Source organism: Amphibalanus amphitrite, unplaced genomic scaffold (genome assembly GCF_019059575.1).
Source record: "Amphibalanus amphitrite isolate SeventyFive unplaced genomic scaffold, NRLGWU_Aamphi_draft 000736F_arrow, whole genome shotgun sequence".
NCBI classification, from domain to species: Eukaryota; Metazoa; Arthropoda; class Thecostraca; order Balanomorpha; family Balanidae; genus Amphibalanus; species Amphibalanus amphitrite.
The window spans coordinates 156,244-183,438 of record NW_024882230.1 but is presented as its reverse complement, the minus strand read 5'-3'; the positions used below and the strand labels follow the sequence as shown (position 1 = coordinate 183,438).

General features: G+C 47.8%; 1 protein-coding gene across 1 annotated transcript in view; it reads right to left on the bottom strand.

Annotated features, from left to right (window-relative positions):
• Window positions 1–27,195, bottom strand: part of LOC122365375 (mucin-12-like) — a 60,992-nt gene that overhangs the window by 23,085 nt on the left and 10,712 nt on the right. The gene's annotated exons all lie outside the window — the stretch shown is intronic.

The following is a 27,195-nucleotide window of genomic DNA, read 5'->3' as shown; positions in this document are numbered from 1 at the left end:
CGAGGTCACGTGACCTGAGGTCAACCTTTGACCTTGACCTTTCGAGGTCAACATATATATCATTCGATGCGGATTGACGAGAGGATCACGATGATGCCCTTAGTTTGTTCCTATCTTGACTAATTCAAAAGTTATTCGAGAAAAACTCTCTCCATATCTAGCGCCGCCATTTTGACTTTTTCGACCCCTGTGACGTCATCTTTGACCTGACCTGAAAATGACCTTAGTAAAAATTGTAGATCTTGACCGTGCGTATCCGATGCCGTTTACCGTTTGTCGCTGCGATGTGTAGTTTTTGAGATCTGAAGGGGGGGCCGAATCGGCCCCCCCCGCCAGTTTCTTGTCCCGGCGGAGCCCGCCAGGAATAGGGTTTAACCCGCGCCCTGGTGGGGTCTGTTTATAACGCGACCTGGTGGGGGGGGGGGGGGCTATTTTTTGCCCCCCCCTCGTATCTCCGAAACTACTTGACGGATCCTCAAAATTCAAACGGCGTTCGAAAGGCCTGTCAAATTTGTCGAGGGAAACCAAATTTCATTGACCTCGGGGTCACCGATGACGTCACAGGTCAGGTCAAAGATGACATGTTTCACCGTTCACGGGTCATCTAGGGAATGCGCTATAACACCGAAGAAAACGCATTTTGTCGAGAATCAGCGATAGGGCGTCAGTTGCCTAGTACATATGTTGCTATAAGAGGTCACTGACAATACCAGGTCAGGTCACAGGTCAGGTCACCAAGGGTCAGAGTCCAGAGGTCAGGTCACATGAACCTAACATTAGGTACTTAGGTTGTGCGATGCATGTTTTATGGCCAATTTTTCATTTCCAACTCAATGGTGTTGGTTATAAGACTATCAGGTACGGCTTAGGTCACTTTCTGGTGAAGGTCAGGTCAAGGTCAGGTCAAGAAAGATCAAATTTTAAAGTTGATAGTTTTGCATAAAATGGGTATTGATTCGATGCAGCTCGTCACGGGGAGTCTAATGGTGGTCTTTGTTTTGCGCTACGGGGTCTAGAATTGCTAAAAATTGAGTTTGAAAATTTGACGTCATCAATTTTGAACAGTTTTTTCGCTATAACTTCGCCAAAAAATGAGGTATCAATCTCAAATTTGGTATGTGGATAGAAGGCGGTAAGGACTATCATATATATTCCGGTTTTTGCGAAACTTCAAAAACTTTTTGGATTTTTCGGTTATTATATTCAAAAAATCTATTTTTTGATTTTTGGGGGTCAAAATCCAAAAATTTCAAAAATCCGAGATAGCAGTTTTGTAGCCCTGTCAATTTTACATCTTTTATGTGTTAATCGTTTTTCTGTATTTGCAAAGCTATAGGCCTGACAGCTCTTCCCGCGAAACCCTTTTTTTGGTCGAAAACGGCAGAACATGACGTCACTCTGACGTCATTTCCAGCCAACCTATCATAGCCTTTGGAAAAATTTTTGGTCACGATGTGTAAAATTGATGTCCGAGAGGGTACTGAAAGTTTGGTGGCGATCGGCGCAGCGGTTCTGGAGATATATCGAAAAGTCTGGAGGGGGGGCAAAAAATAGCCCCCCCCCCACCAGGGCGCGGGTTAAGAAGAGACGCCAGCCAACATTACTCGGGGGGGGGGGGCAACATCACTTTTATTTTGAGGACGCCACCCCATTGTAAGGGGCGGCACTGTAATTTTAAGGACCGCCGCGGATACTTTAAGGGGCGGCTCCATCATATGGAGGGGCGCTACAGATCGTTAATGGGCGCCTGGGCGGAAATAGGTATGATATTTAGGGACTCCGATACTTCGAAGGGCGCCACCGTTTGTTTGAGGGTGACATCATCACTTTGAGGGGCACCACCGATACTGTTCGGGGCACCACCGACACTATAAGGGGCGCCACCGACACTGCCAGGAGCACAGTCATCACTTTGACCGGCGCTTCTATGACATTTAAGGGCGCCGTGAGCACATTGGGGGGGGGGGGGGCGGCACCATGACGTTGAGGGGCGTTACGGAAGGTTTGAGGGGCGGCAACATGACATTGAGGAGCGCCTTCGACACTTCGAGGGACACCAGCATTTCTTTGAGAGGCGGCACCTTGACTTTTGAGGAGACACCACCGACACTGTAAGGGGCGGCACCATCACTTTGAGGGGCGCCACGGATGGTTTGAGAAGCGGCACCATTATGTATATGGAGGGACGCTACAGAAAAATAGAGGGCGGCAACATTGTATTGATGAGTTCCTCCAAAACTTTGAAGGGCGCCACTGACACTGTAAGGGGCGGCACCAGCACTTTTAGGGGCGGCAGCATCATTTTGAAGGCCGCCACCGACTCGTTGACAGGAGACACCATCACATTTAGGGGCGTCACTGGCACTTTAAGGGAGGCACCATCACATTGAGGGGCGCCACCGAAACTGAAAGGGGCGGCATCATCTTCTTGAGGGGCGGCATCATCTGCTTGAGGGGCAGCTCCATCACAATGAGGGGCTATGTGGATACCTAGAGGGGCGGCACCATTATATTGGTGGGTTCCTCTGACACTCCGAAGAGCGTCACTGACACTATGAGGGGCGGCACTAACACTTTAAGGGGCGGCAGCATCATTTTTAGGGGCGCCACCGACTCGTTGGCGGGCAGCACCATCACATTCATGGGCGGCATCATCTTCTTGAGGGGCGGCATCGTCTGCTTGAGGGGCGGCTCCATCACAATGAGGGGCTATGTGGATACCTAGAGGGGCGGCACCATTATATTGGTGGGTTCCTCCGACACTTCGAAGGGCGTCACTGACACTATAAGGGGCGGCGCCAACACTTTAAGGGGCGGCAGCATCATTTTGAGGGGCGCCACCGACTCGTTGGCGGGCAGCACCATCACATTCAGAGGCGCCACCGGCACTTAGAGGGCGGCACCATCACATTGAGGGGCGCCACCGATACTGAAAGGGGCGGCATCATCTTCTTGAGGGGCGGTATCATCACATTGCGGGGCTCCACAGATGCTTAGAAGGGCGGCAACATTAGGTACATTGAGTGGGGCTACTAACAGATTTAGGGGCGGCACTGTCACATTGAGTTGCGGGATCATCACTTTCTATAGACGGCTGCTTCACTTTAAGAGGCGGCATTACCATTTCGGAGGGCAGCAGCCTCACTATGAATGACGGCACCTGGCCTGCATGTGCGTGCTGCATCCTAGAGGGGGCGGCAACTGGGTCGGCAAACGTCTGTCACTGGGTCGGCATTCTCCGTGACTGGGTCGGCAATTGCCGACCCAGTTAACATGTTAAAATACGCCCTGCTGAACAGTGCGTAAGAAATCGAAATCCATTGAATTTTTATATTTGGAGAAACATTTATGGGGGCATGTCCCCCACAGCGTCCGAGACCGCCTTTCTGGATCTGCCTCCTTCATATGATATGATATGTTAGCATAGCTATACACCGTGGCCTAGGTATCTAAATGGCAGGGACTTTGCCGGCCCCTTTAGATTTTGTGATAGTGCTAGCAAATGTGTTGCTAGTTATGGCTAAGGCTCTGGCCATGCACGGCCTAGCTAGGTTAAAACGACACTCATATGGGCAGTGTTTTGCGCGGGTAACGAGCGAACGCTGTCTCAAGCCAGACAACTCGCACCACTAAAAGGATTTCTGGGGACTCGGCAGACGAGGCAGGTGGAGAAATAAATCTCAAACCGGACAGTCTGGTCACTGAGGGGATTAGCCGGGCAGTGGCGCGCGCAGACGAGCGTCGGACGCAGCAGTCGGGCGGCGCGCCAGAGCCACATCGCCACCGCGGAGAACCAGAGAGGAGAGCTTTTCGCGCACGCCATCCCCGCAGAGCGCAGGACTTTTGGCTTCATGTTGGGGTAAGTGAAGGATGTACCCATCTTAGGTACGTAACCTCATTGCTACATTTTGCAACATAAACATAACGTCATATCAGAAATGGCAATTAATCGATCTTAACCCGCGCACCGACGGGGGGGGGGCGGATATCCGGCCCCCCTGAGGTTTTTCGCGAATAGCGGGAAAACCGCGGCGCGTAGCGCCGCGAAATTTGGTATGACTATAACCTCATCAATTTTACACATGGTGTGCAAGTTTGAACCTCCTACCTTTTAAGGTCAGGTCACCAGGTCACTTTGAATGAGCCAACCTCAAGTCACTTTTTTGCAACTTTGTCACCGTGCCAGAGCTACAGTAGATGTCGGAGGCCTTTGAAAGTCGCAGGATATTATTAGGTCATTAGTAGCTACAATTTGTATATCTCGGAATTTTGATATCGGTGACCTAAGGTCAGGTCAATTTCGCGACCTCCCCATTATAAGTCAATGGGGGAAAAATCAACTCCCTGTTTTTACCACTAAAACGGGTCGGAATGGCCCCATATACCATACATGACTTCATATACGATCAACCTTCACTACCTTGAGGTCTGTTTTGCTGTTGGGCAGCTGTGAGGTCATGTGACGTCATCAAAGGTCACCAAAGGTTTTTGACCAATAACTCCGTACAGGAACAAGATACAGACGCGTGGATGGTCTCATTGTGTTCAGCTCGTCAAGACGCATCGAATGATATACATGATGACCTTGAGGTCACGTGACCTGAGGTCAACCTTTGACCTTGACCTTTCGAGGTCAACATATATATCATTCGATGCGGATTGACGAGAGGATCACGATGATGCCCTTAGTTTGTTCCTATCTTGACTAATTCGAAAGTTATTCGAGAAAAACTCTCCATATTCAGCGCCGCCATTTTGACTTTTTCGACCCCTGTGACGTCATCTTTGACCTGACCTGAAAATGACCTTAGTAAAAATTGTAGATCTTGGCCGTGCGTATCCGATGCCGTTTACCGCTTGTCGCTATCTTGCTTCGTTCTCGAGATCTCAGGGGGGGGGGGCGGTCATCCGCCCCCCCCCCCCCGTCGGTGCGAAGTTGGCGCAGACCCCCGTCGGTGCGCGGGTTAACCCGCGCCGTAGACAGTGTTTACAATTGCTTCACGTGCAAAGAGAGAAAATTATCAGATGTCGTTTAACCCGGCAGGCGGTGGGCCTCCCGGCCACCTTCCGCGCGGTGGGGGGGGGGGGCATTTTTTTGCCCCCCCCCCGTATCTCCAAAACTACTGGACGGATCCCGAAAGTTCAAACGGCGTTCGATAGCCCTGTCAAATTTGTGGAGGGAAATCAAATTTCATTGACCTCGGGGTCACCGTCGATGACGTCACAGGTCAGGTCAAAGATAAAATGTTTCACCGTTCACGGGGCTTCTAGGGAAAGCGCTATAACACCGAGTAAAACGCATTTTGTCGAAAGTCAGCGATAAAGCGTCAGTTGTCTAGTACATATGTTGCTATTAGAGGTCACTGGTCATACCAGGTCAGGTCACAGGTCAGGTCACCAAAGGTCACCACATGAACCCAGCTTTACTAAGGTTGTGCGATGCATCGTGTCAGACATTGTGATATTTATTCACTTTCGATGATAACAACACAAAAGCAAATATTCTAAATAGCCAGACGTTTCGGCCTCAGGGTGCCTTCGTCAGTGACAATACCGAGATACTAATACATTAATAAATTAATCAATATAATCTTTTACACTTTCAAAATACACATGACCTGGACATTTTTCAACCATTCAACCAATGTCCAGGTCATGTGTATTTTGAAAGCAGAATGGTTGAAAAATGTCCAGGTCATGTGTATTTTGAAAGTGTAAAAGATTATATTGATTAATTTATTAATGTATTAGTATCTCGGTATTGTCACTGACGAAGGCACCCTGAGGCCGAAACGTCTGGCTATTTAGAATATTTGCTTTTGTGTTATCATCGAAAGTGAATAAATATTACGTTGTGCGATGCATGTTTTATGGCCAGTTTTTTATTTCCAACTCAATGGTGTTGGTTATAAGACAATCAGGTACGGTTTAGGTCACTTTCTGGTGGAGGTCAGGTCAAGGTCAGGTCAAAAAAGGTCAAATTTCAAAGTTGATATCTTTGCATAAAATGGGCATTGATTCGATGCAGCTCGTCACGGAGAGTCTAATGATGGTCTTTGTTTTGCGCTACAAGGTCTAGAATTGCTAAAAATTGAGTTTGAAAATTTGACGTCATCAATTTTGAACAGTTTTTTCGCTATAAATTGGCCAAAAAAAGAGGTATCGATGTCAAATTTGGTAGGTATTGAGATAGAAAGTGGTAGGGACTATCACATATATTCCGGTTTTTCGAAATTCAAAAAACTTTTTGGATTTTTCGGCCAATATATTCAAAAAATCTATTTTTTGATTTTTGGGGGTCAAAATCCAAAAAAATCGAAACACCGAAATAGCAGTTTTGTAGCCCTCTTGATTCCACACCTTTTATGTCTGAAGCATTTTTATGTATCTTTAAAGCTGTAGGCCTGACAGCTCTTCCCGCGAAACCTTTTTTGGGGTCGAACATGGCAGAAATGACGTCACTCTGACGTCATTAGCGGCCAACCTATCGTAGCCTTTGGAAAAAATTTTGGTCACCATGTGCGCTAGCTACTCCCGAGAGGGTAATGCAAGTTTGGTGACGATCGGCGCAGCGGTTCTCGAGATATATCGAAAAAACTAAAGGGGGGGGGGGGCAAAAAATGCCCCTCCCCCACCGCCTGGAAAGTTAACTGAATTGTGAAACGTCTAAAAGTTTAACAACCTGTTAAACGTCTAGTCGACATTCCGTCTGGTCTGATTTTTTATTATTATATAAAATGTATTTTCTACCTAGTTAACCCGCGCCCCGTTTGGCTCTGCCGAGCAACGCGCCCTGTTGGGGGGCCATTTTGGCCCCCCCCCCCTAAGATCTCGAGAACCACGCAACCTAGCGACAAGCGGCAAACGGTATTGGATAGCCCTATCAGGGAACTACCTTGTGACCCAATTTTATTGACCTAGGTCAAACCGATGACGTCACAGGTCAGGTCAAAGGTCCAATTTTCACCGTTTACAGGCATTTCAAGAAATGCGTTGTAAAATGGAGTAAAATGCATTTCATTGAAAATCATCGATGGGGAAATGTTCTTCAAACACATATTTTGCTATTTGAGGTCACTGATACCAGGTCAGGTCACAGAGGTCAGGTCACGGGGGGGGGGTCACAATATGAAAGTGTCGTGTGATACATGTTTTATGGTCCATTTTACATGACATACCTATGCAATTATGTGGGTCAGGCAGCCTTTGGGGCCAGCTTAGGTCACGTTTTGGTCAAAGTCAGGTCAAGGTCAGGTCAAGTTAGGTCAAATTTCAAAGTTGATATTTTTGCATAAAATGGGTATCGAATCGATGCAGCTCGTCACGGGGAGTCTAATGATGGTCTTTGTTTTGCGCTACGAGGTCTAGAATTGCTAAAAATTGAGTTTGAAAATTTGACGTCATCAATTTTGAACAGTTTTTTCGCTATAACTTGGCCAAAAAAAGAGGTATCGATCTCAAATTTGGTATGTAGATAGAAGACGGTAAGGACTATCACATATTTTTTGTTTTTTTCGAAATTCAAAAAACTTTTTGGATTTTTCGGCTATTATTTTCAAAAAATCTATTTTTATTTTTTGGATCAAAATTCAAAAAATTCAAAAATCCGAGATAGCAGTTTTGTAGCCCTTTAAACTCTACACCTTCTATGTCTGACACATTTTTCTGCATCTCTAAAGCTGTAGGCCTGACAGCTCTTCTCGCGAAACCTTTTTTGGGTCGAAAATGGCAGAAATGACGACACTCTGACGTCATTAGCGTCCAACCTATCATAGCCTTTGGAGTCACAATGTGCAATAGCTATTCAAGGGAGGGTACTGAAAGTTTGGTGACGATCGGCGCAGCGGTTCTCGAGATATATCGAAAAACTAAAAGGGGGGGGGGGCAAAAAATGTCCCCCCCCCACCACCGCCTGGAAGGTTAAAATATATATTAGGTGCTTCTCCTAGGGCTAACTTTATGTCATTCATTATTGATCACCCTGTAGCAAGGGATTGTCCAATGTTATTGTTGTTCAAAGCATACTGCCTTTGTCCAACCAAATTCCAAATTGAACATTGGACAAATAGGAATTCCGAAGGTTCAAGTTACGATTAGTACCACTAATAGCTAAAGGATGATAGGGCGTAGACGTTGGCCTGTGTGGACCACCGAGGGTGCGTCGCATGAGCGACATAAACCGTCCCGGTCGTGCGGTGGGCTTGAAGACAACCCGCCCTCAGGCGCTCAAACGGTCATCCCCGAGAGCGGGTAGATCAAACCAAGAGGTAGAAGTAAAGCAATCAATTGGAACAAAGGGTGGTGTTCCCCTCACCACTAGGGTTGTCTGGTGAGGGTGACCGCTAACCCAGAAAAGGAAGCGTGAGGAGGGCGTGAGGAGGGATGCTGATGGATTTAATCTGAAGAGGGCAATGCTGGATTGATAGTAGGCCTCTCGCCAGAGGCCACGATGTTCTTACGCGGTACTCCCTTTCATAAATCGGCTCCTGGACCACGCGTCTATGAACGTACGCACAAGAGAAAAAACGACGCCCGAAAAAATAAGCATATCATCAGATTTCACCGAAAGTCAACGGTTTGATTTCCAATGAAATGCCGATGACATCAAAACTAACTTAAAAAAAAAATGTTTCGTTCTGTCACCTATCACTCTTGGATTGAATAGTGGCATTACAATGTCTCATAATCGTGCCGTTATCGTCGAGACGCGTCGACTTCTTAGGCATAGCTTCAATATGTCTGAAAAGTTCAACCGATTTTTTTTCGTAGATGCAAGGTCATGACCGGAGCGGGAAAAGGCAATCACAGGCCGGATTGTGACCGTCTGACCGTCTGATGACGGTCGCAGTAGGTACCTTGCACAAATTTGAAACGTGCTTTTGAATTCTGACAGCAAAACCAAAAGGATAAATTTTACAATTTGATGCATGCCTACAGGTCAGCACATTGCACCTGTCCAACTGAACGATCCACAATACCACAACGTGTAGTTGGACTGTCGCCCTTAGTCGTGCGTCTTACGCCTCACTCTCTAGCAAGGCCTTCTCGGAGTGAAATTCAACCGCACAGCTCTACCCAACTCGCGAAGAATGCAGGGACAAACTTAAATTAGCCTCTCCTTGGCTTGGTCTGTGATAAAAACGAGACTACGCTGCTGGAGAGGCAAGTTTTTCGTTTGCCCCATCTTCTGTGTCCATCATCTACTTATATGAAGCGAAGCACATGGAATTGCGAAGCAGTAAACGAGAAGACCTGAAGTCACCGAAAACGGCTCGCAGGCTCCTAGGTGCACAGATGCCGCAAGACAGGCGTGCTATGATATACCTAGGCTTATAAAAGGTATGTCGCTCGACTTTGCCAACTGATGTCGCCCTGGGCCCCGGCCCTTCTCAACAGTCAACAATTTTCTGAAATCATCAAAATTAGTTGCGTTTATGAATACCGCGTCCATTATTTCGACTGTCTTCGCTCATTTATAGGTGGTGACAATGGTCTGCATGCATTGTGTTTAGGAAAGCCAGTGGATACTTCATCATCATATAGGCGGCGGAACGGGGAGGGCACCGGGGCACCGTGCCCCCTTTGATTTTGGCATTTTAACATTAGCCCATATGGGCGTTGCATGGAAAGAATAGGACCAAAAGTCAGCAGTCCCCCCCCTAATTGAAGGTGTTCCGCCACTACTGTTCATCATTGCTGTAAACATAACGGTATTGTCATACATCAGTTGTATAATACTTGCGATCAGAATCGCTTCGTTCTCGGTTAACCTTTTTTGCCGCAGACGAGGTCGCAGATGACGGCAGGTTGACAAAAACGGACTAATTGCGACAAGAGTTCAAACTAGAAGTTTCAGGGGGCTGGTAGTGTGTGAGCGGTGTTTCAGCGGAGCCGGCCCTATCTCCCTGTGCGGGATGACACCAGTGTCGGAGCCGGTCGTGTCTCGCTCGCCGGAGATGATACCGGCCGGACCGGTCCGACCGCTCCCCGACACGACCGGACCGGACCGGGAGGAGGCGGGCCGGCTCCGGGCTCACCCAGCCGACCGGTTCCAGCCGCAGCACATACCTCGGCCAGCCGCTTTCCCAGCTTACCAAGCTCAGGCGGATCCCGACAACCAACTGTGGTGACGTCAATCATTCGCAGGCTGCTCGCTCATTGGTCCCAATGGCGGATCCTGGGGGGGGGGGGGGCATTTACAGTGCCCGAAATCGATGAGAATCTGTCGTTTCTTCTGGAATAGAAAGAAAACTAAACAACACTAAACAACTTTTATGTAAGTTTGCTTTCGCTAGCCGAGGGCGGGGGTGGTACTCCCTTTTTTCGCGATAGCTCGGAACATCGGAACATGCCGATGGTAAAGAGCTGAAACTTGGCATACATGGCCTTTGATTCAAGCCGGATATTCTGACACTAACCGCATTTTCAGGTCAGGTCAGGTCACTGAGCTATGACGTCATAAAAACCCATTGCACTGTCCTCAAATGTTGAAACTTCGCAACGCCCACAGTGTCAGAGGAGCTTTCACAAAAAAGATGAAACTTACATCACCCAGCATACTTCAGAGGTCTCACAACTTGCATATCTTAGATTTTCTTCAGGTCACCTGAGGTCAAGTCGATCACGTGACCTCACCATTATAAGTCAATGGGGGAAATATGGAAACTGTTATTTTTGTAATTTGAAAGTTGTCCCTTTGTATATGCTGCATTGCTGTCTTATCGCTAGATATGTCTAGGGGATTGTGTCCTTCACTATATTAATCTATGTGTTGTCTAGGGATATTAACTACTGCACTGAAAACAAGATCGATGTATGTGTGTGTTTCCTCTTCTTCTAACACTATCCATTCCACCAGCACACAGACATGAACAAAAAGTAGATATATTGAAATGAGCCAAAAGATGAGGTCGAAACCAAAATGTAAAAAGGAAGCGATCGAGTCATTAAACGAGACAAGGCCGAAAATCAGTCCTGCACGAATAGCCGTTGCATTAGCACAGGCTGATATCGAAGAAGACGGAAGAGTGTCGAAAGAAGACCGAAAATCAATCCCACTCGAGTTGCTATCGCACTCGAGTATGCCGATATTGGAGAGGCCGGAAGAGTGCCGAAAGAACAGCCTGCTGCCGCCAAGCCGAGCCAATCGGCTCCCTGGTCAGCGTCATGATGGCGGGTAGGCTGAAACACAAACAGCGCAGTGAGACCGGACAACGGCGGTCAACGGTCACCAAAAAAAGGGCGAAAGAGATAACCGAATGGGTAGCCGAAAGACAAAACAAACAGTTCAACCATATACCGAATAGTTCGGCAAGTTAAACGGACTTCCTAGAAGACGTCACGTCACCTTGTCCCCACAGCACAGCTCCAAGAGAGCTGGCTGGGGCAGACCGTCCGGTCTGAGTCATTCTTACGTAGGTACTTACTTGTGCATGTTGAGTGGAGTGTTGGAGAGTGGATGTTGTTGAGTGTGGTGTGGACTGTGTGAGTGAGTCGCTGCTGCGTCTGGCGCCCGTTTTATACCTCTCCGACAGTCGTTTGCCCTTGGTGTGTCGTCAACCCATTTTTCACGATCTAACCCTCGCCGAGTGTTTTTGGTGTGGGCGAACGGTGGAGGTCAGCGAGATAGGAGCCGAGCGAGCCGCCGCCGGTTGGGCGGCCTTGGCCTCCGGGCCGACTGACGGGGCGCTTCCCGTCGCTGGAAATAATGAGTGTCGCCGATTAGCCGCTCAGAGCAGATGGAAACGATATTTCTCACATCCCTCCCATTTTTATGGCGAACGAAGAACTGTAACCTTAGGGGGTGAACGGGTATACGTACGTAATAATAGACTTACAGTCTGACTGGGTCAAACCGAGTTTGACTTGTAGACAATGGCAAATGCGGCGTCTTTAACTGTTTTAACTGTTTTGTGCCTTTCGACAAATATGACAATAGTGCAAAATACATAATCACTTAATAGCTTGATAGATAAGATCACACGACTTTAGCTTCAGCTTTAGCATTGCACCGTGGTAGTGCTGCTGGATACAAAATCTTGGAGAAAGGCAATCACTGCACCTTTACATTTATATTATTCTGGGAACCACATCTCCTTGCTACTGACCTGTGGACTGTTTCTGGGATGGGAATTTCGTGGTTTACCGGAAACGATTTACAAAGGAGCATGTCGTCATTCGTGCAATGTAAAGGGTACGCTTGTTAACGATTCCCAATACGGGCTTCGACTTTAAAAACTCACGAGTGATAACGTGATGGGTCCATCCGTCTGCTTTATGGCCGCCACACCTGGAGGAGATAAGTTACAACCGACGGGCAAGTGATCGTTTGCCTCCGTTAGAACAGAAGGATGCGTTTCCGACTTCTGGCAGCACTCAGCATCGAGATGTTGGTCCTAAGGGCTCGGGTGAGGTGTTGAGGCTGAAGTCAATCTGACATGCCGAGAGATTGGTGGTGCTTGTAGACCTTTTGGTATCTCAGATACCTGTGTAGGACGCACTCTGCTGCTGGCTCCAATGACCTGAGGACATTGGGAGGGACCAGACGATGCGAGCATCGCAGCACACGAGCAGTTTGTCCTATTGTCTATGCCGGTTCTATGCCCGCGCATCTTTTGGTCTGCACAGATCCATGTCGCTGGATCTAGTTTCAAGGCAATGCACAAGATTGTTGCTTCACCACAACTTATACCTCGAGCACCAACTGACCCTTATCACGACCTTCATGCATACGCTGAAGCAGATTGTAGCAAACTCGTCTGCTTGACTTTAACAAGTGAGCACATGCCCGTTGGCTGTGATCTTTTGATCTCAAGGGTTGTTCTTACTTTTGTTCGTGACCCGACATCACCGTCGCTGGTCACTCACGAGACGGTGGCGCTCCATGCAGGGTTGGATAAATCCATCAGGACCTCCACTCGGCAGCGCGGTGTCTGTTGCAGACAATACAACGAAAGTCAACCACAGTAACTGGTACACCTTCCATTCAATATGACGTTGACCCTTCGTTCAGCTTTGGGATTGCCAAATGATTCACATGAGTGCTGAACGAGTTCACATAGGATTGCAGGTTCTAACTACATAGGCTTTCGGGTTCATATTTAAATCGTTCCACAGGAAAAGGTGTGGTCAGTTTGCACAGTTGATGCTACTCCAGAATCTTGCTATAAAACATTAACGTAAGTGTTACTCGAAAGTCGAGACAACGAAATCAATCCAATATTTCGTAAATTTTGCATTGTCCCTTACCGTTGCGGTTCTGCTCGGTTTAGCTTTACCGGCAAGACCTTCCCTCGGGACGTCTCGTGCCTCGTACCTGCGCTGAAATCGAAACCTTTCGGCTTCAGTCAGCTCACTTGGTAACTGCTGACGGCCGAATTACTATTTTTCTTTGCCTTGTTATCTCAACTGCAAGACCCACGCAGTAATTCACGATGAAGCAGGACATGAAGCATTTATGTCTATCTTCCTACTCTGGAGATGAGCCACGGGATGGACTCCTGAAGAGTTTTGCACTTGCTATGACTTGCAAAGTGCAGCTAAGCAAGGATTCGAGTCGTACTACCTCCTGCCATGGAATGGAGATAAAACGAGACGAAAACCACTTTCCGTCTTAAACACTATCTTTCCCTCTGCAGTCACCTGAAGTCTACTCACATTTCAACTGTTTGTCGGGTTTGCTGTTTTTGCAACATCTGTGCAACGAAGCACAGCAACCAAGTCACCTTTCTTATCGACGCTGCGGTCATCTTCTGAAACAAGTTAACGTCGATCGGTTTCGCTGCTTCTGCAACACCTGTGCAAACGAAGCAAAGCAACCGAGTCATCTTCCTAAGACACCTGTCTTATCGACACTGTGGTCAATTATCCGACACTGGTCAATTCCTGAAGTACCATTCCTAAAGTAATTATGGTGTTGGTCGGGTTTGCTGCTTCTGCAACACCTGTGCAATAAAACAAGCAGCCAATTAATCATCTAACCATCTAACCTTGAATGTGAATCATACCTTTTCGATCGACTGCTGCGACTACCTTCCAAAGTCATTAAGCTGTAAGTCGGGTTGCTGCTCCAGCAACTCCTGAGCAGTGCCAAACAAGTCAACCGAGTCATCCTATCTCGGATATAAAACAACCCACCTTCCTTATCGATGCTGCGGTCACCTCCTGAAGCAAGTAAATTGTTGGTCGGGTCCGCTGCTGGCCTCATCTCTCCTGTAGTCGCCGGAGTGTTCGACTCTTTATACTCCGGTAGCAGTGTATTTGCGGTGGGGTTTGCCGCCTTACACGCTCAAATGGTTCCGTTTTTCACATGCCAGGAACACCTCCTCAGCATGGATTGTCGCCTGTGCCAGTGACCTGCTGCTCCCGTCACTGCACGCCCAGCCCTTATGCCTAGAGCGTAAGCTGACCGAGAATTCCACCCATACCCGGCCGGTGTATGTTCGGTGGGCATGGACCCCCAGAGGACCACCCTCTGCCATGCTACTCACTCTGGTAGATAGGTGGGGCAGGCCCTATCACCAGTTCTCCTCAGCTCCTACGCGTCCGGGCCGCGACTGCCGTCCTGCTCCCCGCGAGCAGACGGTCCGGTGACGTCCTCCTCCAAGAGACGTCTGTAGGCTGCACGTCCTACCTAGCACTCGCCCTTCTCTCAGGGACGTAGGCAGACGGCACGACCTACTCAATAAACGGAAACCACATTTCTGGCCCAGCACATCACCCGCCAAATAACAAATGCGTTTATCATTCTGTCAAATACTTCCCAACTGGACGGGAGTATCACCAATGTTGACTGGGATTATCTTCACAAATCACAACCCTCAACTGACTGATGAGATGACTGTCTGTTTGAACCGAAGCAAAGTTAAAAGTATATTGCCGTCCAATGTTAACCAAAATAATGACTAATTAATACAAAATTTACCTATCAACTAGGGCAAAGGGTCTAACACAGAGAGAATTACTTCACCTGAATTCGACTTACCGGAAACCTGCCACATGCTCTGAAATATTGAAATTCCTGTGTAAGAACTGAATAGATGTAAACGACGTTGTACTCTCACAAATAAATGACATCTCAAACTGTGAAACATTGAACCGATCTTGTACACTGAACCTTGTCAACAACTCAGCCATAATGCAACTCTACCAGTGACCAACCAGTTAAAAACCCAAAAGAATAACTAATCATGTCAGCGAGGCATCAATCCACTCAGTCACAATGACACTTCGGACTGTGTCAGGGCCATGTAAGGTTATGTCAACGGACCTCTGACAACGAACCTCTGAACTCCGGAACCTTGATCATGGGATACTTCCGCGATCTTGAAAGCTGATCGAATGGTATATCCGGTTTGGCGATCAGATGATCGAACTCGCGTTGTTTTTATCTGTGGATAGTTATTGCCCCGAACCAGCTAGCTGACCACTGCGCTGCAATGCACCTGGTCACTGCAGACATCCTATGGCAACTACCCCAGAGTTCAATGACACCAAGTCGGTGTCATCAGAACGTCCAATGACAACGAAGTCAGAGTTAGCTACCTAATGCCAAGTCAGTAACGTCTGAGCGTAAAAATTCATGAAAAAATAAGAACACAAAGCCGATGTTATCAGATCAAACAGATGGACCAGCTCAATAACACCAAGTCGGCATTATATGAGCGCCTTACGGGCAACTTCTTGATAAAGTTCAATTATACCAAGTAAGTATCATCCGAACACATATTCAAGTCAAAGGAATCGAATGGATGTAATCCATAGAGCATATCTGGACATTCTTTTATACCATGAGTTAAATAGCCATTTGCTGTCATGCCAACGATGCGAACGAATTGATTTGCGAGGTATACGACCGAGTAGCGTATCGCCAGAAGGCAAAGTAAGTAGACCCACAGAAGTAAGCAAGACTAACCTGAATCAATTGAACTTCAAGAGATGGTGACCTCGACGGTGCGTCCGATGTAGGTTGCCCATGCAGCATGCGGACCAACAATTGGCCTGGCGAACCTAGTAGAGTCTGGAACTCGAGCCATTCGCCATCAAATAAAGGTAACTGGAACTGGAAATACACAAATTTGACCAGTCAATTCATGTTTCACGAACACGGTGAAACGGAAAGTTTACGAACCACGAGCAGCAAGCTACACCAACGAAGATCCACGAATCATTCTGGAACAACAAAGAACCTGAAAACTTTACAAGCAAGAACATGCAATGAATCAACGGCATATACAATCAGGGTCCTGTTCGAGCAGAACAGAGTTTGATATCCCGGCTGAGCCCCCAATGTAATTTGAAAGTTGTCCCTTTGTATATGCTGCATTGCTGTCTTATCGCTAGATATGTCTAGGGGATTGTGTCCTTCACTATATTAATCTATGTGTTGTCTAGGGATATTAACTACTGCACTGAAAACAAGATCGATGTATGTGTGTGTTTCCTCTTCTTCTAACACTATCCATTCCACCAGCACACAGACATGAACAAAAAGTAGATATATTGAAATGAGCCAAAAGATGAGGTCGAAACCAAAATGTAAAAAGGAAGCGATCGAGTCATTAAACGAGACAAGGCCGAAAATCAGTCCTGCACGAATAGCCGTTGCATTAGCACAGGCTGATATCGAAGAAGACGGAAGAGTGTCGAAAGAAGACCGAAAATCAATCCCACTCGAGTTGCTATCGCACTCGAGTATGCCGATATTGGAGAGGCCGGAAGAGTGCCGAAAGAACAGCCTGCTGCCGCCAAGCCGAGCCAATCGGCTCCCTGGTCAGCGTCATGATGGCGGGTAGGCTGAAACACAAACAGCGCAGTGAGACCGGACAACGGCGGTCAACGGTCACCAAAAAAAGGGCGAAAGAGATAACCGAATGGGTAGCCGAAAGACAAAACAAACAGTTCAACCATATACCGAATAGTTCGGCAAGTTAAACGGACTTCCTAGAAGACGTCACGTCACCTTGTCCCCACAGCACAGCTCCAAGAGAGCTGGCTGGGGCAGACCGTCCGGTCTGAGTCATTCTTACGTAGGTACTTACTTGTGCATGTTGAGTGGAGTGTTGGAGAGTGGATGTTGTTGAGTGTGGTGTGGACTGTGTGAGTGAGTCGCTGCTGCGTCTGGCGCCCGTTTTATACCTCTCCGACAGTCGTTTGCCCTTGGTGTGTCGTCAACCCATTTTTCACGATCTAACCCTCGCCGAGTGTTTTTGGTGTGGGCGAACGGTGGAGGTCAGCGAGATAGGAGCCGAGCGAGCCGCCGCCGGTTGGGCGGCCTTGGCCTCCGGGCCGACTGACGGGGCGCTTCCCGTCGCTGGAAATAATGAGTGTCGCCGATTAGCCGCTCAGAGCAGATGGAAACGATATTTCTCACATTTTGACATCGGGAATGATCTAAAACAGCACAAGGAATCGCGATTTCATGCACTCCCTTCAAGATCGGATGCTTAACCTTTGCATTATAAACCTTGCCTGACGTCATTTATGACGTCACTAAGTTCATGCGAGTTTTTCGTCAATAAATCCCTATAAAATTGAGCTAGCGAGTCGGGAAAGCCACTAATGGACCACTAAGGCCACACACTTAACGCCTGCCGAATCGAATGACCCGCGATATGACCTCTTTCAACCAGCTTGGTGACCTGAGAGGCTCTGACCTGACCTTGACCGAAGGTCAACACCTTCAGTTGAACTCCCCGAACAAAAAGTATACCATTCGACGCGCCCGGGCTAGACAAACACGATGATGTAAAAATCGCGGGTCTACGATTATTTCTTGCGAAGTTATCTACCAAAAACTGAACCCTTGCTCTACGCCACTTGACTTGTCCTCAGAGGTCACTATAAAAAAGTTCGTTTTTTTCAAAAGGGTTCTAGCTCCAAGTTTATTATTGAAGCTCTCACGTGAGTTTTGGCAGCTTCAGCCAAAAATTTCTTACCGAAAAAAAAAATCGATTTAAAATTATGCACGATTAGTAGGTACCCGGAAATTGTGTCTTAAAAAAATAGCATACCACAATGACGTCACTGGTGGCAGTAGGCAGCCAATGTCCGTGCGTTGGGACAAAGTGTCAACTCACTGTTGCACTTGCGGAGGTTATAATCGAGTAAGCGGTTCCGTCCATGACAGTTATACGTTACATTGCAATACAAGTTCGACAGCATGACGTCACCACTCTTCTCATATCTGGTTCCAAAACGCACGTATGGAAATTTATCGGGAATAATTGACATGTTAAAACCAGTAAAACACCTTTTGGGCGAAGAACGAGCGAGCGAGATAGTGAGCCCTGCACGTGCGGAAGGGCGAGAGGGTACTTCCAACGGGCTTGTGCAAAGCACCCTTCTAACCGGTCGCTAGCGGTGTGCAAAATTTGAACGCGATCGGCCCAGCCGTTCCTGAGATCTGGAAGCGGCATTCTGCACGTGCGCACGTGCAAACGGGGTCCAAACTGACTTTTGCACGGCACCCTACTAACTGGTCCCCAACCGTGTACCAAATTAGAGCGCAATCGGCCCAGCCGTTCTAGAGATCTGGAAGCGCCCCCTGCACGTGCGCACGTGCAGTAGCACCCTAGCCGCAACACACACATTGCCTGGTGGGTGCCTACCTGTATGCCAAATTTCAGCGAAATCGCCCCAGTAATTACCGAGTTATTGAAATGGGAACAAATTTGGCACCTCTTCTTTTTGTATTTTGCACGTGCAGTGGGGGTCACTCGACACTCACATAGATCAAGAGCAGGGATGCGGAGCCGTGGAAATTTCAGACGGCTCCGGCTCCGGAGAAAAAAAACGGCTCCGGCTCCGGCTCCGGCTCCGGGTGAAATGTTATGGCGGCTCCGGCTCCGGCTCCGAGTAAAATGGTCCGGCTCCGGCGGCTCCGGCTCCGGCGGTTCCGGCTCCGACTCAGTACATCCCCTATGCAATCAATTAAATACGGGTGGAAGAAAAATTGGATTGGTTATACGCGCTACTCTTTGCCATGACGGGCTCATGACCGCGTCCCCGCGCAAACGCACCTCGGAGAGAACTGGCAGAACAAAGGACTAGGAAGCGATGGCATTGGAAACGCAGTCGCCGCGAATCGGAGTTCACTGAACCATCGTAAGCTGACACCCGTCTCGGCAGAGACGGTGCTGGGAGTCGCAGTCCACTGCACTGGCTTGAAAACAATGGCCGTCACCTGATGACCGGTCCTCATTAGGGGTACCCATTTTTGGGTCAATTTTTCAAATTTTAGGTGGGGGTGGATTTTCCCATTATTTGGTCTATTCTGATTCCATCTGTGCCAAAAATACCGAAATCAAACCATTTCTAGGGGTCGCGAATTCAAATTGAAAATGCCAATTTTAGCGAAAAATCGGCCAAATTAATACTATTTAATTTTGGAACAAGGTTACCATGCCAACAAGTTGGGGTCAATTTTCCCATTATTTGGTCTATTCTGATTCCATCTGTGCCGAAAATAACGAAGGCAAACGATTTTTGGGGGTCACGAATTCAAAATGAACATGTCAATTTTATCAGAAAATCGACCAAATTACCATTATTTATGTTGGGACAAGGTTACCATGCCAACAGGTCGGGGTCGATTTTATCATTATTTGCTCTGTTCTGGATCTATAGCAGTGACAGAAGTAACGATATTAGATCACTTTTATGGGTCGCAAGCTTGCATTGGAGTTTTAATTTTAGTGGAAAAATGACTTCATTTCAACGACTATAAATATGCAAAGCCAACGTGTTCCAGTGGTATTAATGGCTGTTAGACACCGTGCAACATTGCTTTAGTTGTAGCCTGTAGGTATATTCGACGTGCAGCGGTAAAAGAGAGCACCAAAAATATCATTTTGGTCAATGAACAGCATATGCTCATTTACACTCACTCTGGCTTAGACCGTCATTACCACCTACACAAGACCGCAACTCTTAGAACGAATGGCTATGTAGTCAGGGGGCTAAAATCAGCGATCGAGGCTTTCTCATTGGAACCACCTAATTTTCAATGAGTCGTCTCATTCAGCAAAGGGAATGACCAATCCCCAGGACATGAACATTGACCTATCGATACAATTTGGGTGGAAGGGGCATTAAAAACCGTTACGGTATAACCATATAACTCGCATGCCGTATTTTAACGGAAATATGGCATGAAGTAGATAAAGAAGTTATCAATTGCTTCTGTATATCTATACCGAGATAAAAACAGCACTAAGCTATGCCGGTATGCATGAATGATGACCTTTGCCAATTTGCTAGCCGACCTCCCCGAGTCCCGGAGTTGCAGAGACGGATGAGGGAGGGGCGCAAGCTTTACACCACCGTCGGGTGGTTGCTGTATGAGTTTAGCTTTGTCCCTCCCCCACAAACACCCAAACCCGCACACAGCATGTGCGTTTGAGCATATGGAAAGGAAGCTGGCCAAGAGGCAAGAACATCACAGGACAGTAACACCGAAACTCCATCCTCAACCCATTATGAAAGAAATATGTTTGCAATTTTGCTTATGACGGACAGCACTGGCCTGGCCGAACGCGTGCACGACTGCTCGTGACTCCAATTCTGGGCATGTGTCACTTCTATACCAGCTGATGACTTGAGACGGGTGCAGATAGCTTGTCATGGAACCAGTGCCTGGTGACGGCCGCTGCCAGCAGTATCCTTTCAAGATAACGGACCTTACACTGCACACTGCACTCTATACAGGCTCAGTCCAAACCCTCAGCTGATGTTGAACTGAAGTCGACGAATGCCATCTGTCTCCCTCATCCGTCAACCGTCTCTGCAACTCCGGGACTCGGGGAGGTCGGCTAGCAAATTGGCAAAGGTCATCATTCATGCATACCGGCATAGCTTAGTGCTGTTTTATCTCGGTATAGATATACAGAAGCAAAACGAAGATGAAGACGAAGATGAAGATGTCATTGCCTAAAGCTGGAAATTAGGAAGGTGCCAAAGTCTAGACGGCTCAGCCAACTCCGAGGTAGAACCGTTTACTGACTCCTGGCATTGCCTGGGGGCCGACACAGTGGGTGGGCCATTGACCTTAGGTGGCGGACCTGGTTCTCCTCGTCTTCAGTCTCTGCACGCACACTCCCTCATATGATGCGTCCTGGTACCACCATACGGCCCATGCAGGATGAAAATCTCCTGCTACATTAGTTTCTTCAAACTCAGACGCCAACTAGGTACCTGAGATCACAAGTGATCTGTGCAAGAAGCTGTGAAAGGTCTTTGTCACATATCAACCATGCACGTATCAGCGCATGGCTAGTCGCCTGTGGTCGAATATGAACTCGTAAATGATCTGCAGTTGTATCGGAAACTCTTACACAAGAACGGTGTGTATCTGTCCCCACTGAAGAAATGGAATAGTACATGATTGGTGGGCATGGAAAGAATCGACGCTTTCGAGTTTGTTTTCGGATTAGAAGTTGATATTTTTGGGTAGAACACCCAGATTCATCCTACCCTGTCTCATAGGTGTATTACATCGTAGCCGTGAGCGATCAGGACGGAGTTTCTTGTGGAAGCATACGGTCAAAATGGTTCGATCGTTTTTTAATTACATGATTTGAAATCCATTCGAAGCCATGATCTGTGAGATGTATCCTGAGCTCATTTGCACAAACTTTAATTGTATGGACACAAAGAGCCTGTCATGAACAGAGACGTGGCAACTGAAGGTCACATTTTAATTTGACCTCACAGGTCATCAAAGGTCACCATTACAACTCATGACCTTCAAGAGGCAGAAGATTTCAAAAATGATTACACGCTGACCAGAACGATACCAAGAACAGGGGCAAAACATCCCGGGCCGGGATGTTTTGCTCCTGTTGTTGGTCGCCGGGATTCCCGGCGTTTTCACCAAATGTTACAATATCGACATCGTAATGATCGCTAGTAAAGCATTTAACCGGAACCACGTGATGGAGCACATCGATCTGGATGAGGAAATGAGCGATCAATGACCCCTCTACCCGACTTTCAAAACAAAAACTTTGCCTTTAGTGCGATTTATTATCAGCGTCAAATAGGCATAATTCTAGGTAAATACGCAAATTTCAATCTCAATTCGCGACCCCTAAACCACCTTTGATTTTAATATTTTTGGCATCATTGGAATCACAAGCCGCGAAATAATGGGAAAAACCACCCCCACCCACAAATTTCCAAAATCGGGAAAAATGGGTACCCCTAGTCCTCATGTTCTGGGGATGCAGTAGACGTGGGGGGAGGGGGGGAGGAGCAGACAGGAAGTTGATTGCGTACTGTGGGATACTGGGGATATTTGGCTTTTTTCATTCACTTGATGGCCCATGACGTAAGTACATACCATATGTTTCACTGCCTTGTACTGTCAAACCGAACTAGGTCAATTATTTTTTTCCTCTTCAAAAACTAAAAAGGAGCCGGAGTCGCCCCCTTTTTTGGCGGCTCCGGCTGCGGCTCCGGCTCCGGTCTATATTGTTTCACGGCTCCGGCTCCGGCTCCGGGCAAAATACGCCGGCTCCGGCGGCTCCGGCGCTCCGACTCCGGCTCCGCATCCCTGATCAAGAGTATCCGACCTTTGGTAGAAGGGATGCAGCTACCCTACAAAAATTACCGCGAGACAATCGCCCAAGCGGCTGCTGAGATATGAGCCTCTCAAAATCACTACTTTTGCAAAACAGTCTGAACACCCTTGACTTTTCACGTGGCACGTGCCACGACGGTCACTGAGTTGTATCAAAAATAGACAATTACGGGGTAGAAGGCAGAGGCGGATCCGGCTCAGAGTTTTTTTTTTTCGGGGGGGGGGGGGGGCAAACCATAACAATTTATCGATTCTTTCCATGCCTCGTCGATAGGCGTTATGCTAAAATTATGCCGTTTGGGGGGGGGGGGGCAATTGGCAGTGGCGCGGGAACTTCTTCCAGACTAGGGGGGCTGAACCATCATAGAGATCAACCTAGGGTACCCCCAAATCTAGTTTTCTCATCGGATTTAGGCCACTTATTTTTCAGACCTTGGCCTTTTCAACGAAAAAAAAAAAAGAAAATATTTGCAAAAAAGTGAGATATTCCGTCTCAGCTGAGTGAAGAAACTACCGTTTTGGCAACCTGGAATGAAGGCTTTAAGCTGCCAAATGAGTTGCCGAGTCAGTAAAATAGGTAGATTTTTCACTCACATGCTTTCTTCCTTTGTGACTCACAACCCCTAATTTGGGGAGGACAAGCTGCCCCAACGGTTCCTGGCCTCATGAAAAGTTGTGAGGCACCGCCCCCACGGCCCCAGAGTTGTGAGGGCAAGCTTCCCCCACTGCCCTCTCCCCCGGTTCCCGCGCCTATGTATGAATCTATGAAATTGTGTTGGTAGATTTCCGATTTTGATTCCTCCAGCTGGGGGGGGGGGGGGGGGGGGCTCAAATACATTACGAGCCCCCCCAGCCGAAAAGTTGGAGGGGCTCAGCCCCCCTAGCCCCCCCCGGTTCCCGCGCCACTGGCAATTGGCAAATGCCCATTTTGCACCCCCCCCTGGATCTGCCACTGGTAGAAGGGATGGGGCTACCCAGCAAAAAAGACCGCAGGCCAAACGGTCCAGCGGTTGCTGAGATATAAACCTCTCAAAAGTGTTACAGACCGGGCCGGGCCGGGCCGGGCCGCTCATACTGAGATTTTTCCGTTATATTGAAAAGACTTCGCTTCGCTCGCTGCGCTCGCTCGCTCGTAATAAGCAAGTAATAAGGCGACGTTCGAGTTTCTCAGGCTCAGTTTTTGCTCGTTTTTTTTTTTTGCTCGTTTTGCTTGCTAAAACGCGTGCTTATTCGAAAGACATACTTTGAGCCAGAGTCCTTTTGAAAAAAAAAAACGAACTATAGTTGACCTGAGGCCTAAAATTTGGAGCAAATCACTGTGTCTCGCAACAGCGCATACGGTCGTTTTTTCCGTGATGCTCTATCTCCATTAGGAACGGAGTTGAACCCTACTTGCCGTTTCGAAACGAAAACATTCAAACATCGGATTCGGGATGCTGCCGCCGGTATTAGGTAAACATGACATACCTACTGGATCGGAGAATTGCACCAGCCGGCTGTGATTATGCCCTTGAGGTCATCTCAGCTCATAACACATCCCTTTTTTCAATGAACTTATATACCTACAGTACCTCCAACAGTACAATATTGAGGCAGCATTTTATATACCTACCTTGATAGAAGCATGGATGAAGTATTAGAGGAGGAATACCTAATCCAAGGCGATACCAAATACATGGAGTCATGGACCATGGATGTGGTCGACTACCGAAACATGCTTGAACCAAAATTCTTACAGGTCGAGCGCTGATTCTTACACAGGCTAGAACGCTGAAACTAAGGACAAGATGTGTTATAATGGTTGTTAGTTGGTTTGGGTTAAGCACATGCGTTATAATGGAAAGCAGTAAGCAGGAAGCACGCTTGTTGTTGCTGGATTAGCGCGTTGGATTAGCGGATTCGATAATTAACAAGCATGAAGCACGCTTGTTGTTGGATTGAAGGGCGCATACCCGCGACTCGCGAGCCCCAAACGTCCAACCTTTAGCGCCTCTTTTGGACGAATAATGTTCAAAACCCTCTCAAACTTCGGTTCATAGCTAAACATGACGCACTGAATCGGAAAAATGCACCTGTGGCTGTGACCCCTCTGTGTGCCCCTGATGTCATCTCAGGTCATGAACGGTCACCAACAGTTTTTTGGCTATAACTTTTGATAAAGACATGCTAGCGCGATGAAAACACGTCAGATGTATTCAGCTCGGCGATACGGATCGACTGATGTGCAACATGACCATTTCCGGTCAGGTCATGACCTTGACCTGAGGTCATATTTTCAAAATGACCTTTCAGGTCAACAAATAGTTCATTCGACGCGTCTCGACGAGAGAAACACGATGCTGCCAAAAGTAATGTCGTGGCTCTCCTGAGTCAAAAGTATTTGACCAAAAACCATTTTCGAGAAAACTGCTACCTATTTTTAGTTTTTGCCCTCTGCTGGAGGCTAAACCGTTGACCTGAGGTCAAATCTGAGAACATTACCCAGAAAGGTCTGTAAAAGGGCTATCAAATGCGCTTTTCCGCGGCGCTGTAGCTCTATTGGTTCCGGAGTTAGCCGTTGGCAGTTTCCAAAATTGCTGAAATGGACTACATTTGACCTTTGATGACCTCGGAGTCTGGCGACCTGACCTTTGACCTTACCCAAAAAATGACCGTAGTGTTTCCGTCATTATTTTTGACGCTCTTTCGAATGCCGCTTACCGCGTGTCGCTATGTGGCCCAGAAGCCGAGTTAGACGGGGGGGGGGGAGTGTTCAGACCCCCCCCCCGGCCCGGTGCGGAAGTCGCGGAGCACCGGCCAGGCGCGGGTTAAAATTGAAGCATCCGAAAATGATCGATATTGATCGAAAACATGATTTTGATGAATGAGAGGTTATTTTATCCAGATGCGGTAACGGGCATATATTGGACGACGGTGAAAACAGGGCGCCTGGGGCGATTTGATCAAGGTTCGTGAAATTCACACGTGACGTTTTGCATGTAGAAGGCCCCATGGAGGGGGAGAAGCTCCAAATGTAACTTGGCTAATATGCCCTCCGGCGCCCTGTTTTCACCGGCGTCCCTTCTAAATGCTAAACGTCAAGTGTGTATTTCACGAGCCTTGATCAAATCGCCCCAGCACCCAGGCGCCCTCTGTTTTCACCTTCGTTCCATATATTAAAGCTGACATTTTCGGCTTTCCCCATCCCAAGCTCGATTAGAAACGTTCTCCCTCCCCACCCGATTGCTGATGTCAATTCATATAGGGCCTTGATTAAAGCTGGCTTCCACGGTATATAGAGAACTCTGGCTTCTTCTTGCACCAGGTGGGAGCACTTCTTTTCCACAGTGCTTATCTTTCCAAATTCGTGATTTCCTCGCTGAGGAGTGAAATCGGCTTCATCGTTGTCAAAAATAGCAGAATCGTTGTCATTTTTAGCACGTGTGACAAAAATAGCATGTGCTAAGAATCCAGTCTGCAAAACGTGGCAGGGTTCGACGAGATCTCGTCGGGGCAGACACAGTGGGGCGGGGGCAGATATCGGGGCAGCTTTTGAGAAATCGGGGCAGAGTTCGGCAATTCCGGGGCAGACCGTTTGTAGTCGGGGCGGACCGGGGCGGGGTGCACGCTACCGGTGGAATATAATAAAGAAGCAGAGTATTGTTGAAACGCGCGAGAAAAAGTGAGCTGCGCCACAAACGTCGCTGAAGCGCAGAAATTGTCATTTGTAAATGCTACCATATTCGAGTTTTCCCTTCATCGGGGCTATGAATGTTTTACGCGCCGTGTTTCGTATTAGCAACCAAGGAAAGGCGCTACCCGGAGATACTCCTTTCTAGCCTCATCAAACCAAACCGAACCAGACCAAACCTGACCTAATCGAACACTCGTAAATGTGCTGTATAGCCCTCACGATGATTGCCGTCCGGCCAAATGATATCCACATTTCCACTTAGAAACGAACGCGTGCTAAACCGGCTGCGAACCCGCGACCTACAGATTAAGAGACGAGCATACTCTGCACACTTAAAACTAAGCCAACAACTAGCTGATCATTGCCGAGACGAGGTGTAATATCAGTTTTTCAATGATGGGGCATTGTCCGAGTAGCGCCTCTCTTTGGTTGCAAAAACGAAATGCGCCCCTCGCTGCCGATTGATTCGACGTTGCCATGGCAACATGAGGCAGTTTTGCACCCCAACTGCGTCATCATCACATTTTAACCGGAACACTACACTAGCCGCTCTATATAATATAACCTTGACCAATGATCAGATCCTTTCGTTAAAAAATTGTCGAGTCTCATTACCGCGACCGCGACCGACTTAAATTTGCTCGGGTGGGTGATGTATTGATATGTAGTTTTTATGCTATATATAGTACATTTAGGGCCTAATCTAACCTGCCCCAATTAGATGCCCCACTTGGGGCAGAAATTCGACTGCCCGGGAGGCTAACTGCCCCATTTGGGGCAGGATTCCGGCTGCCCCAAACACCTCGTCGAGCTGGCTGCCACGTTTTGCAGACTGGCTAAGAATGACATCGATTGACCAAACCTCCGTCGAATGGAATGATTCGGACGCGGGACGGGCTCAGCTCAGCCCCGGCCACTCTCTAGGGTGTCTGCTCAGGACCAA